Genomic DNA, 12,811 nt, shown 5'->3' with positions numbered 1-12,811 from the left:
GCCCAGGTGATGCCTAGTTTCATACCACTGGCTTAGCTGAGATCTATAGCTGCCTTAGTACATGGAACAAAAGTTAGACTATATCATGTGCATTCAGAAACATATCAACATGGCAAAATTATTATGTATAATGATTATTTACAATCAAGAGACTATACCGATGACTATACCATATTTGGTGCTATATATAAGGAGGGCAGGTGCCTGGCCCCAAATACTGTCACTGAATCAACTGCAAATTTTCTGTGCAGAGTAAGATGCGGTGATAAGTTTTCCTGAGGAGCCAATGTTTTAAGTATATTATAAAAATTCTAATATGTAGTTTGAACTCAGAATATAGCTGCATCTATAATTTGGATCATGACTCCTCCAACGTTCATTTCAAACACCATTTCTCAAAAAATCATGTGCAGTACCCTTTTTATTGTTACGCTACTTCTCCCATTTTGTTACATGAGGTAGCACAACTACACAATTTCAAAGAGTAAGAAGACTGTGACTGCAATTTTTTCCAGGAGGAAAAGAAAATCTGGTAAAGGGAACCCTTTCAGCACTCATATTATCTATATACTACTTCCAACTACTGAAAAGCAGAATAGCAGTTAAGTAACATTAAGTCATAATATAAAATTCAGATGTTATAGTGATATTGGAAATTGAAGCAGAAATCTAAAATTGGGAATGTGTTACTTTTGCAAAACAAAAATTTTTTTGTGTAAATATTGAGAACATATTTCATGAATATGACTTGATTTGAGATAGAATAAAAAGAATGCCTCATTCCAATGAAACTGTGTAATCACAAAGAGGGACTTACAATAGAAAACACAATTTCTGAGTATATAAATATATGTAAATTTTTGTTTTTCAAAATATGCTAATGTTACTTAATTTCTTTATTGTTAAGACATTGTGAGAAACTATATTCTAGTTGGATCTATTTGGATAAAGCCTTGAAATCAATATTTTTTTCTTCAATACAAGCAGCTTTTTGTAGAGCACTCTAATATATATACACATATATACATATATATATAACATCATTATTCAGCTACATGTAAAATTATAATAATATACTGTAATTAAACAATAGTAAATATAATTATATATCACAATCATAATTCTCCTAAAAAAACTGCACAGATACAGAAATGGAACAAACAGATCACAGAGAGAGAAGCCAGATGCACTAGCAGCCCAGAGTCAAAATCAGAAAAGTCCAGTCAGGAATGGAACCCTTGTTGTAGATAGCTAGAATCTAGACCAGAGCAGCTGGAAACTCCCTCAGCCCACCAGCCAACATCAACCAGTTTTCTACTGTCAGTTGGAGGCAGAGCACTTTCCCTGCTTGTTAACAACACACAATGAGGGAAAGAGATTGATGAGTCAGCAGCTCTGATAGAGATCTCTAAGTACCCTGCAGTCATTTGCTGTCTGTTCCTAGTTTGGACACCTGTCTCCTTATTGGTTCTTATTATTGTCTATTTGTATAGAAGGCAGTCAGGACAAATAAAAAGGCTTGCATTCAATGATTTTGGTAGGCAGGCTCCTGGCTAAAGTCCAGCTTGGAGCTGGATTTAGCCAAAGTTTGGATGTAAACAACACTAGAGAATGAAAACTGTCCCAGAGAAGGGCAGGAGACAGAGGCAATTGAAACCTAGGATAGGCAGGAATTTGTTGGGATTTCCTACACTACTGCTCTGAATAAAGAGTCCTTGTTTGCTGTGCAGGAAATGTGCTCCTGTATCTAAAGCCACTGCTTTAGCCTACATATCAGCAATCACAGGCTTAGTCTTGAACCCTGTATTACCTGCGTGGATGATTTATTTGATAATCAAGACCTGACAGGAACCAGAGATGCATTGATCATATGCTCCCTCAGAGGACTCACTAAGAAAATAGCTGTATTGGGGACAATACCCACTTGGCCACCTGGGACTGTGTGGAATTTTCAAGTGTCTGATTCCACAAATAAGGTCATCTGGGGAATCTGACATTGCATGTTAGTAAATGTTACCAGTAAGCTGCAATTGGCAACAAGAATCTCAACAAGGCAGCAGCAGGCAGAAAGGGAGACTTTCAGGTAGATAGGTTGGGTATAGACCCAAGTAGTTGGATATATTATCACCCGCAGTTGCCAAGAGATGTTTTTTCCCTTTTCATAGTTTCATCCTTGGCCTATGATAATTTACATTTTTTCTGTCATCTGCTTTCAATTTTGTTGTTTCTGCTGCAGCACACACTTAGTTGGGATGGAGAAATGAATCAGCAACTCTGAAGGGTTATCTCTAAGACCATTACAGCTCTGAGTCACCTGCTCTTGCCAAATGTACAGCAAATAGATTCCTGCTTTTGATACCACTGCTTTCTGTTAAAGATGTGACATCCCTGTCTCAGTTTGAAGAGCTGGAGTAATTGCTGGGAATATAATTCTCTTGATTCTGTAGTATCTGTCAATGAATAAGTGAGTCTTGCTCTTTTCACTACCTTGTGAGATGTTGTGGGATTGGATATGGTGTTGCAGTTTTATTCATGAATCTTAGAGTCACTGAAAAATTGAGCAGTAACATCTGCAGACACAACCCTACCTCTCAGCCAAGGCTCTCAATGGACAATAAAGCATAGCACAGCAAACTTAGTTGTTATTCTCCTGGTGCCATTTAGGTTCTCACAGGATCAACTTTGCATTCTTGGTTTTGATTATCACTGCTTTTTGGTTTATAGAACCTCTTGTATATGACTTTTTTCTTACCTGTCAACCTATTCCTATCTTTATATGAGCTTTGTTGGAAATCAATTATTTATTGATGATGGCAGAGAAGTATTCAGTATTTCTTTTGAAAACAATAGACTTAGCAGATTTCTTTTTCTTGGGTACTTCTTTTTGCATGTTTTGAACCATTCATATGTCTTCTTATGTCTCAAATCTCAGACTCTCTCTGTATTCCTATGTCTGATAGTAAACTGGAAAATATTGGTCTGTTGTATTCATCAACCACCTCTGAATTTGTTGGGATCTTTCTGCCATCTTTTCAATACAAATGTATGTTGTTATGTAGAGTTTGGAGGAGATGTGAAACATCAGAACATGATACTCCAAGGCCTCTCAGGAACTATTAAAGTATCATCCCTGCACATTGTTGTGTTGCTTCCCAACTAGTGCCTGTAGTAACATATCTGACGAGGGTCAGGTGATGCACAGATACGTAGATATATCAAGATGTCATCAGGACTCAGTGTATTTGTACATGACTTGGGCAGAAGAAAGGAAATTGTTTTTGTATAAATCTGTCATCATTCTAGTGTCAGGTTCATGGCCATTAAAGCAGTGTGGAGTATTCCTTCTAACTCCTGGTATTAATCCTAATTCTCATATTTTCTTCATTTCTCTACTGAATATTGGGTCACTATGACCAAACAATATCCAGTGATTGCTCATTGTGTTCTTTTTTATGGCATGTAGCTCATGAAGGTGGGAAATTTTGTTCCCATTCATTTTGATCAAAAAGCATGAGGATTAAGCTTCACATGTAGTAAGTCAAAATGAAGTTTCTACATAGCAACAGATGAATTTCTGTTCTATAATAATAGAAGTATATAGCAACTTCAAAAATAAATTCTTTCCATCATATTGGGTGACATAAGCATATTTTTGAAATGTCTGTGAAGCTCTACTGTGGCACTATAAGTTCACCCTTGGCCTAGAGTCCAAACAAAAAACACATTTCTGATACCTGAGTGAGAAAACTCTGACACTCCTTCATGGTATAAGGGATTCTGTTTTCAAAATATATCTCTACATATTCTATGAGCCATTTGAATTACTTCCATATATTTATATAAGTTTACGTATTTTCAAACATATGAGTTTTATTATGTGTATATATGTATATGTATGTATATACACAGAAATACATGCTTGAGTACACTTTCTGAACATAGTTTAAAATTTCATACATAAGTACTGCACTTAGCTTCTTTCACACTTCCTTTTGCTCCCTCCATCAATAAAATGTCTGCACTGCAAAATGTCAAATAAGTACCACAATTTACTGAATTTATTGTAACTTATTTGTATATATACAATTGTATAAATGACTCACAGGATGTACAGAATGTGGTGATTTGACCCGTCCAGCAGATTAGGTTATTCGAGGGTCTCGAGGAGGGAACCACCTGAAAGCCAATGGGGGTGAGAGGAGAAGGAGACCAGGCACATAAAGAAAGACAGAGTCAGTCTGAGTCACGTCAAGGTCTCCTTTATTGGCAGGATGTTGCAGCTTATAAGCAGGATTTCAGGCAGGGAGGGGGAGCAGGGAAAGGAGAGTGGAAAATTTTGAGAAGAAGTCAGGGTGGTCAGGGTGGGGGTGTTTTTGGTCCCAGGCTCTTGCAGCTGGCTGATTACAGTTTATTCCAGGTGGCTTATCTAAACGTACATTTTGTGGTTAGGCCAAGGACGCCCTATTTTTGCAAGACTCCATGAAGCAGAAAACTCAAGACATAACAGTCCTGGGTCAGTCTCCAACAAATCCCCCTCTTTTCTTTAAAATGAAGCACGTTTGTGGTCGAGCTTTAAGAGGTCTGGGGGGTCTGAAGGAATGGCTTCTGGAGGATCACAGGGCCCCCGTCCCTCTATGCTATAAGAAAAGAGGTATGGGAGATAATGTCTCCCCAGATTCAAACACTCCAGGCGTCCCCGTGGTGCGGTAATCAGCGCACCGTGCGGTTTTTGGAGGGAATGGAAATTGATAAGCGCTGAGCGTTAGGCTACTACCGCACAACCATTATGCAACAGGGCATGTAATCCAGGCTCTTGGGATATTAGGGCACCCATGTCCCCAGCCTGTGCAGTCACAGCTGCACTCCAGTCATGCCTGGAGCTTTCCCTCACACAGGGGCAGCCTCGCCCGAGTCAAGGGGTCTGTGAGGGGCATCTTCATCATGGTCCTAATGAAACCAAGGGATGTTTGGACCCGAGGACACTGAACCTGAGTCTTTGAGGGGGCTCCTGGCCGCTCTCCTCTGTGTCTAGTCTATGAAAGTGAATCAAAATATGCTGTGGTAAGGCCGAATCAATCTGACTTTTGATAAATCGAGTCAACCGCCGAAAAGCCCAGGGGCCAAAGGTGATGAGGAGAAGAAAAATATCAAAGGAGTTAAAATGGTGGGTAACAGGGTGCGGAGCCAGGGGGACCCTTGCAACCAATCTTCAAACCATCCACGCTGATTTTCAAATTCCCTTTTTCTCTGGGCTAGCCTTTTCCTCAATTTTTCCATGGATTCTCTGACAACACCAGTATGGTCTGCATAAAAGCAACATTCTTCCTTTAGGGCGGCACATAAACCTCCCTCCTTCAGAAACAACAGATCTAGACCCCTTCTGTTTTGTAGTACTACCTCTGAAAGTGAAGTGAGTGATCTTTCAAGGGCTGAAATGGATCTTTCTATAGCCTCTAGATTGGTGGTCATGGCCATTTGTAACTGCATCAGGTGGTTGTTTTGTACAAGAGCAGTGGTTCCTGTACCAACTCCAGCAGCAATGCCTCTGATGCCTAACAAGAGGGCAATAGTCATAGATACAGGCTCTCGAATGTATCTGCCCCTCTGTTCAACGAATTCTATCATTGAGCTTTCCTCATGATATGTGACACGAGGCCACAGCTGAACAAGTACACAGAATTCATGGGAGTTATTAAATATCTGAGCAGACACACCGGGGGTTAATCCGCTGTTGCAGGCCCAGTAGGACCCATTGGGTGCCTCAAGATAGTAGCTTCCCTTGGTGGGTGTTATTGTCTGGTTGCAGAGATGTTAGTGAGTCGATGGTACCATACCCAAACAGAATCCCTGCCCCGAGATTTCAGAGAGTGTCAATCTATGAGGGTTAGCTTGGCACCTGCTGCTAGGGGAGGAGAGGTTGCTGGCAGCAGACTGAAAGACGATTCCCTCATAATAAGGGGGGCTGGAGGTAAGGCAAAGCCAGCAATCCAAGGTCTTATCTGGGCTTGTAGTATTTAAGGCCATATATGCTCCTTGTATTAAGCTAAACAGTCTATTATCTGTGGTTTGTGGGGTAAAGGAGGAGGCATTCGGTAGAGAGGAGGAGAGGGTGCCAACCGGAGTGGGTGCTGGGGCTGGGAGCCCCAGCTGCTTTGGCTGGGGCTGGGAGCTTGCCCAGAGTTTTGGGGAGGACTGGATTGGGTCCAATGGGGACAGAGTTAAGATTTTCTATTTGTAATTTTATTTTGAACGTAACTCCTGGGTCTGAGCCTGACTGATACCATCGCAGGCCCCAGGTGCGACCTGTAGCCCAACCTGAAAATGATTTTCCTTTCTCAGTAAAAGAGATGTTGAGGGGAAGGGACAGTCCCCACATAAGGGATTTTGGTATATTGTTCCAGGAGCATCCACTGGCCCCTGCATAGATCTTGTTATAATTTTGCTTAACAGTTATCAGGTCCCAGGAGGATGAAGGGCGCCAGTAGGCACTTCCAGTTGTTTCGCATCCCCATGAGGCATAGACATATTTTTCAAATCCTCCACATTTATATGCCTGAGCAGGATTTCTACCATCTCTGGGACAGACATAAAAGTCAGACTGGGCAAGTCGACATCGTGCGGTGGGACTGCTGCATCCAGTGTAGGCGCGCTAACTATGAGGGGAACTACCATGACTTGTATTTAACTCATTGATACCTTTATCCGGGATGTGCCAAGTATCTAATCCCGCAGCCAATTGACAAAAATCAGGTGTCAGGTCCGGCCACCATGACAAAGGGTTGTGATTGGCAGACGTCTGCCAGACCATTTCCCCAGTTTGGGAGATGACCTGACAAGTGAGTTTTTTTAAAAGCATGGGGACTGGTCTGGGCCATAGAGATGGCGGTCAAAATTAAAAGAAAAGGAAGAGCATAGAGGCGGGTTTTCCTGGTCTTGAGGCATGCTGGGAGAGCAACGAGAGCACTCATGGTCCTTCTCCTTCCTTGGGTCGCAGGGGTACCTGCAAAAGAAAGATTCATGTCTCAGGGCTAATTCCTGGACCCAAGATTATTATTTATTTTTAGGGGACCCTTTTTACAGAGTAGGGTTTAATTAATCTTGCGGGCAACCAGCGGGCCCCATTTTCCTTGGTGTCATAGATACATGCAGACCCTTTTCCCCAGATTAGTACTGGATCTGGGCCACCCCATTTTCTAGTGATGGGATCTTTCCAGAGATCCTGGGTGTATCCTGGGCTGGTCTCTGGGTGCCAGTGCCATTTGGCTGCGGATTTTCCCAAGCCATCCAAAGTCAAGAAATTTAACACAAAGAGGGCATGTGCAAGCAACATCCTTTGGTTCCCCTTGATAGGGGACAAGGTTTCCGTGAGCTGAGTTTACTAATAGTGTTGTTTAGGGTTTGGTGAGCCCGTTCCACAATGCCTTGTCCCTGAGAGTTATAGGGTATTCCAGTGACATGCTTTATCTCCAATTGCAAGCAGAATTGCTTAAATCTATTGCTAGTGTACCCCGGGCCATTGTCAGTTTTTATGCATTTTGGCTGTCCCAGCACAGTGAAAACATGTAGCATATGATTGATGACATCCTTAGTGGCCTCCCCACTTTTCTTTTAGCAACCCAAAGTAAGGGCACAGACTCTTGCCATAACAAACCAGTGGAGGCAAACTCTGTAGAAAAGACTATCAAACGCATGGGTAAGGCAGGAGAGAAAAACCTGACATGTTGCTGGGTGATGGCCAAATCAACTTTATTGAGTACCTTTTCCGCATCCACGGTGAGGTGTCGGGGAGAGAGGGGATCAGAATCTCCTTTGAGGATATCTTCAAGAGGACATATGTCCCCCTTTGTCATTTTTACGTAAGGCTGTAGCCATTGGATATCTCCCAGTAGTTTTTGAAAATCATTGAGGCAGAGCAAAGTATCCCTCCTGATCAGAATCTTTTGAGTATAGAGAAGCTCAGGGTGTAGTTCGAACCCCAGGGACAGAAAAGGAAATTGTGTCTGAATTTTTTCCAGGGCGATGTGGAACCCCCTATCTTGTAAGGCCTGTACCAAGCTTTGTGCCACTAGATGTGTCCTTTCCATTGTCTCAGCAGCGATCAACAAGTCATCCATATAGTGGATGATATCGGCCTCAGGAAACTGCATTCTAATTGGATCAATAGACTGGGCCACATATTTCTGACAAAGAGTGGGTGAATTGGCCATTCCTTGGGGCAGAACCTTCCATTGAAAGCGTGGATTTGGTCCAATCTGATTAGTAATGGGAATAGAAAAGGCAAATCTTTTACAATCAGCAGTATGAAGGGGAATAGAGAAAAAGCAATCTTTAATATCAATAACTGTCTTGGCATGTCCTCTGGGGATGGCTACAGGCGAGGGTAGCCCTGGTTGCAACGCCCCCATTGGCATCATAGTTTTGTTAACTTCTCTAAGATCCTGTAATAACCTCCATTTTCCAGTCCTTTTTTTGATGACAAAAATAGGAGTATTCCATGGGGAGGTAGAGGGTTTGAGGTGCCCTTGGTCTAACTGTTCCTGCACTAACTGAAGGGCAGCCTGGACCTTCTCTTGAGGCAAGGACCACTGGTCTGTCCACACTGGGTCATCTGACTTCCATGTTATTTTGTCAGCGTGGCGTGCAGGGAGAAAAGTGGTCTTTAGGAAAAAAGGTCCGTAGAACCCGTACCCAGTCCTTTTCTGTCTAATTTTGGCTTGGCCATAATAGGTTGTGTGGGCCTTTGTTCATGCCTCCCCAGACCTTTTCCTGGTAAGAAGCCCATTTTTAACATCATTTGGGTCACTTTGTCATTAGGGCTCATCATGATGATCCCCATCTGAGTCATAATGTCAGGGCCCCACAGATTGACCGGTAGTCCCTCAACTACAATAGGTTTTACAATCACTGTGTTCCCCTCAGGATCCTTCCATTGTAATATTTTTGAACTCTGAAGGGTATTTTGTGTCTGCCCTATCCCTTTTAAATGGGTGGCTGTGGGCTCCAAAGGCCACGCGGTGGGACAGTGTCTTCTCGAGATAACGGTAGCATCATCAGCACCAGTATCCAGAAGGCCAAGGAAGGGTTTCCCGTCTAACAGAAGTTTTATAGTGGGTCGGCTTTCAGTCAGTTGCTGTACCCAGAGTATGTCAGATGAGCCGGGATGAGAGAAACCACGGGAGGTATTTTTATGTTGAAATTTCCCAGTTAATGGGAGTGGTAGGGCCTGAGCTATACGTTGACCCACTGGGCCTCAAGAGGCTGAAGACAGAAATTTTATTTCTCCATGGTAGTTGCCATCGACTATGGTTGGGGTGATTGTGAGCCCCTGTATCGAACTGGAAGCTCGGCCGATGACAAGGAAGAACATGCCGGGTGGGGGAAGACCGAAAACCCGTTTCTATCACTACCGTTCCTTCTTCTGGAGTTACAATTTGGGTGGCAGAGGAACAGAGGTCCAATCCTGCGCTACCTGGGGTGGCTCTAGATAAGCTTGAGCAAGGTGGGTTAGATTGCCCTGAGGACATGTAGTTCCCTGTTGCTGAGGGTGGGCAAAAGGGTTGTTGGTTCCTGACTGGAGAGAGGATGGTCGCTGAGGAGGGGGGCCCCAGACCGGGGCCCTCAGCCCGTTTCCCTGGACTGCAGTCAGGGGTTGGCCCACACTATCATATGTGGAGCTGCAATCGCTAGCCCAGTGCCGTCCCCACCTACATCGGGGGCATACCCCGGGGGCTGGACTGCGAGGGTCAGAGTTGGGGGAAGAAGTCCCGGGATTGGGGTTGGTGGGCCTGGGGTTGGTGGGACAGTAGCGAGCAAAGTGGCCTGGGGCTCCGCATCTAAAACAATTTTTGGCTCCTCCTGACTTCCCGGCCATGGGCTGAAGGACAGGACCTATGGCTAGACTGATGGATTTTGAAATTTTGTGTTCAAAAGAGTCTACTTCACTGCACAGCTTAATCATGCCATTAAGGTCCATTGTTTGAGTTTTGCCCCTCAAGGTGGCTCTACAGGCTGCATTGGCATTCTCTAAAGCCAGTTGTTTAACCATGATGTTTTCAGCACCATCCTCTCCCAAGATACGTTCAGCGGCTTCCAATAGTCTAGCTACAAATTGAGCATAAGGCTCATTAGCTCCCTGTATTACCTTGGACAGTGAAGTGCTGGCCTACCCCATGGAGGGGACGGCCCGCCATGCCGCTAGAGCTGCCTGGGAGGTTTGTGCCAAGAGTCCTACCGGCAAGTCTCTCTGTTTATATTCCGCGGTGAAATTACCTCACCCTGTCAGTTTGTGTAAGGACCAGGAGGTCATCTGTGGGCTGTGTTTATTTAATGCAGCCTGTGTTTCAGCCCTATCTATAAATTCAGCCTTCCAAGTCAAATATTGGCTATGAGTCAAGACTGATTGGACAATCTTATTCCACTCATGGACTGAGATGGTAAACGGGTCATTAATGCCATAATTTTTAACAGCTGAATGTAAATCCTTCAGATGTTTAAGTTTTCTTGAAAATATGGGAGCTCTGAGAGCCACGACCATTAGGTTCTCCTGGCTCTCCCCCGTCATCGGCCTGTTCATCTTTGGCTTCTTCCTCGGAGCCCGAAGCCGCATTATCAGTCTCCCCATCATTTCTCTCTATGTCTCCTCCTTCCTGGACGAGTCTGGCTTGTCCTTTGTTTCCTCTGTTTCCCCTGATTGTCCCGCCTCCCCAGTACTTCGAGGCTGACCAGTCGAGCGAGTTATTACTGGGAAGGAGAGGGACACTGCAGGCGCCCGCCTCTGAGTACCATGTCTTTTTGTGCTTACTTTAGGAGGTGAGGCCGTTTCAGTGAGGTCAGCCTGTAGAGTTTAAATCTGGTGGGTGAGGTCCTTAAGCTCCCTTTTAATGAAAGGACCTCCTTTAGAATACGGACTTGACCTAAAAGAGATTCCTTGGTGGCAAGCAGGCTCCAGACCCCGGGTAACGATGAAGGGGGGTCTAAGGGGGCAGAAGGGACAAATTCAGGCAGAGGAGGGGGAGGCCATTGTAAGACATTTGACCCTCCAGTAACCGGGAGGCACCTCGTGAGGGCCGTTAGAGTCTGAGACCTAAGTGGATCGTATCTCTCCCTCTCATAGCGTGCTGCCTCCTCCTCTAAGCTGGCCTCTAAGGTGGGATCTAGCCAATGATCACCCTTGTCTTTGTGGATAACAGGATACAGAGACTTAATGGGAGGGGGAGGTCCGATTAAAGGGGGGTCCAAGTCCTTTTCCAATACGGGTTCATCTTTTAGAGAAGGAGAGCAAGAGCCAGTCTCCCCTGTTGCCTCGTTCACGAGGCTGCTTTTGTTTTCGCTTTTACTATTGGTTCTGTCCCGACTCTCTGTGTTGGCTGCAGCGTTAACCCTCTCATTTTTCTGACCTGCCTTAACTGAAGCTATTTCGCCCTTTTTTTCTTCTGGATAGGATACATCATTTAATAGGTCCTCTGCGAGTGCCAGTAAATGTGACACTCTACCATCCTTTTCTGAGTCCTTTAGGATATCTCTTATTACTCCATAGAAGCTGAAAAATGCATAGGGGATATTTTCCCCTTCTTTGAGCATATTATTGATATCTTTTCCTACTTTATTCCAAGTCAGAGGGTGAATGCCCGGGCTGTTGATAACCAGCCAGGGACATTTTTCCTCCACGAAACAGAAAAATTCTATCAAGTCTTTCTTTTTTACTCTTATTCCCCTCTCCCTGAGATTATCCTTCATCTCCTTTATGAAGAGAGCTTCTTTAGATAGAACTTTGCCCATGGCTTATGGGACGACAAGTCTTACCTCAAGGTAGCCCGAGTAGCACTAGTGATGCTGTCCGAGTGCCTCTACCAAAATGTGTGTGTGTGTGTGTGTGTGTGTCCGGCCGGACCTTCTTTCCATCTGTTGTCTGGTGGATCGCCTTGCCTCGAGCCCCACGTTGGGTGCCACTTGACCTGTCCAGCAGAACAGGTTATTCAAGAGTCTCGAGGAGGGAACCACCTGAAAGCCAATGGGGGCGAGAGAGAAGGAGACCAGGCGCATAAAGAAATACAGAGTCAGTCTGAGTCACATCAAAGTCTCATTTATTGGCAGGATGTTGCAGCTTATAAACAGGATTTCAGGCAGGGAGGGGGAGCAGGGAAAGGAGAGTGGGAAATTTTGAGAAGAAGTCAGGGTGGTCAGGGTGGGAGTGTTTTTGGTTCCAGGCTCTTGCAGCTGGCTGATTACAGTTTATTCCAGGTGGCTTATCTAAACGTACATTTTGTGGTTAGGCCAAGGACGCCCTGTTTTTGCAAGATTCCATGAAGCAGAAAACTCAAGACATAACAGTCCTGGGTCAAAGAGTCCTGGGTCAGTCTCCAACAGTGATTATGTGTAAAGATTTTTTAATGTTGACCTTTTGGAGTTGAAAGGCCTATCAATGTTATTGTAGAGTATAAATGTATCCTTTGTATCATAACAGATAATATTTGTCTGTGAATTTTCTTAGGATGTCAGAATTTGAGAAAGTTTCCCATCTGTGTTGGCATGGCAATTTATGATTTCATTGTGCTAACCTTTTACTTTTCTTTTTCTTTTTCTTTCTTTTTTTTTTTTTTGGTTGTATACTGGCTTTCAGTTAATTTTTTGTGGCCTTCCAGTTTTCTAATCTTTGTGCATATTAATTCCCTTTCTTTCTTAGAAGGCACTGTGTACACCACACACACACACACATCCTTTTCCTTTTAAAATGAATTGTATCTGACTAGGACATGCCATATTTTCTTAGTATAAATGTGACTGTGAGTTGTGTCAATTGATCAGTTGGCCT

The sequence above is a fragment of the Onychomys torridus genome, unplaced genomic scaffold (assembly GCF_903995425.1).
Source record: "Onychomys torridus unplaced genomic scaffold, mOncTor1.1, whole genome shotgun sequence".
Lineage (NCBI taxonomy): Eukaryota > Metazoa > Chordata > Mammalia > Rodentia > Cricetidae > Onychomys > Onychomys torridus.
This window is presented reverse-complemented; position numbering follows the sequence as displayed.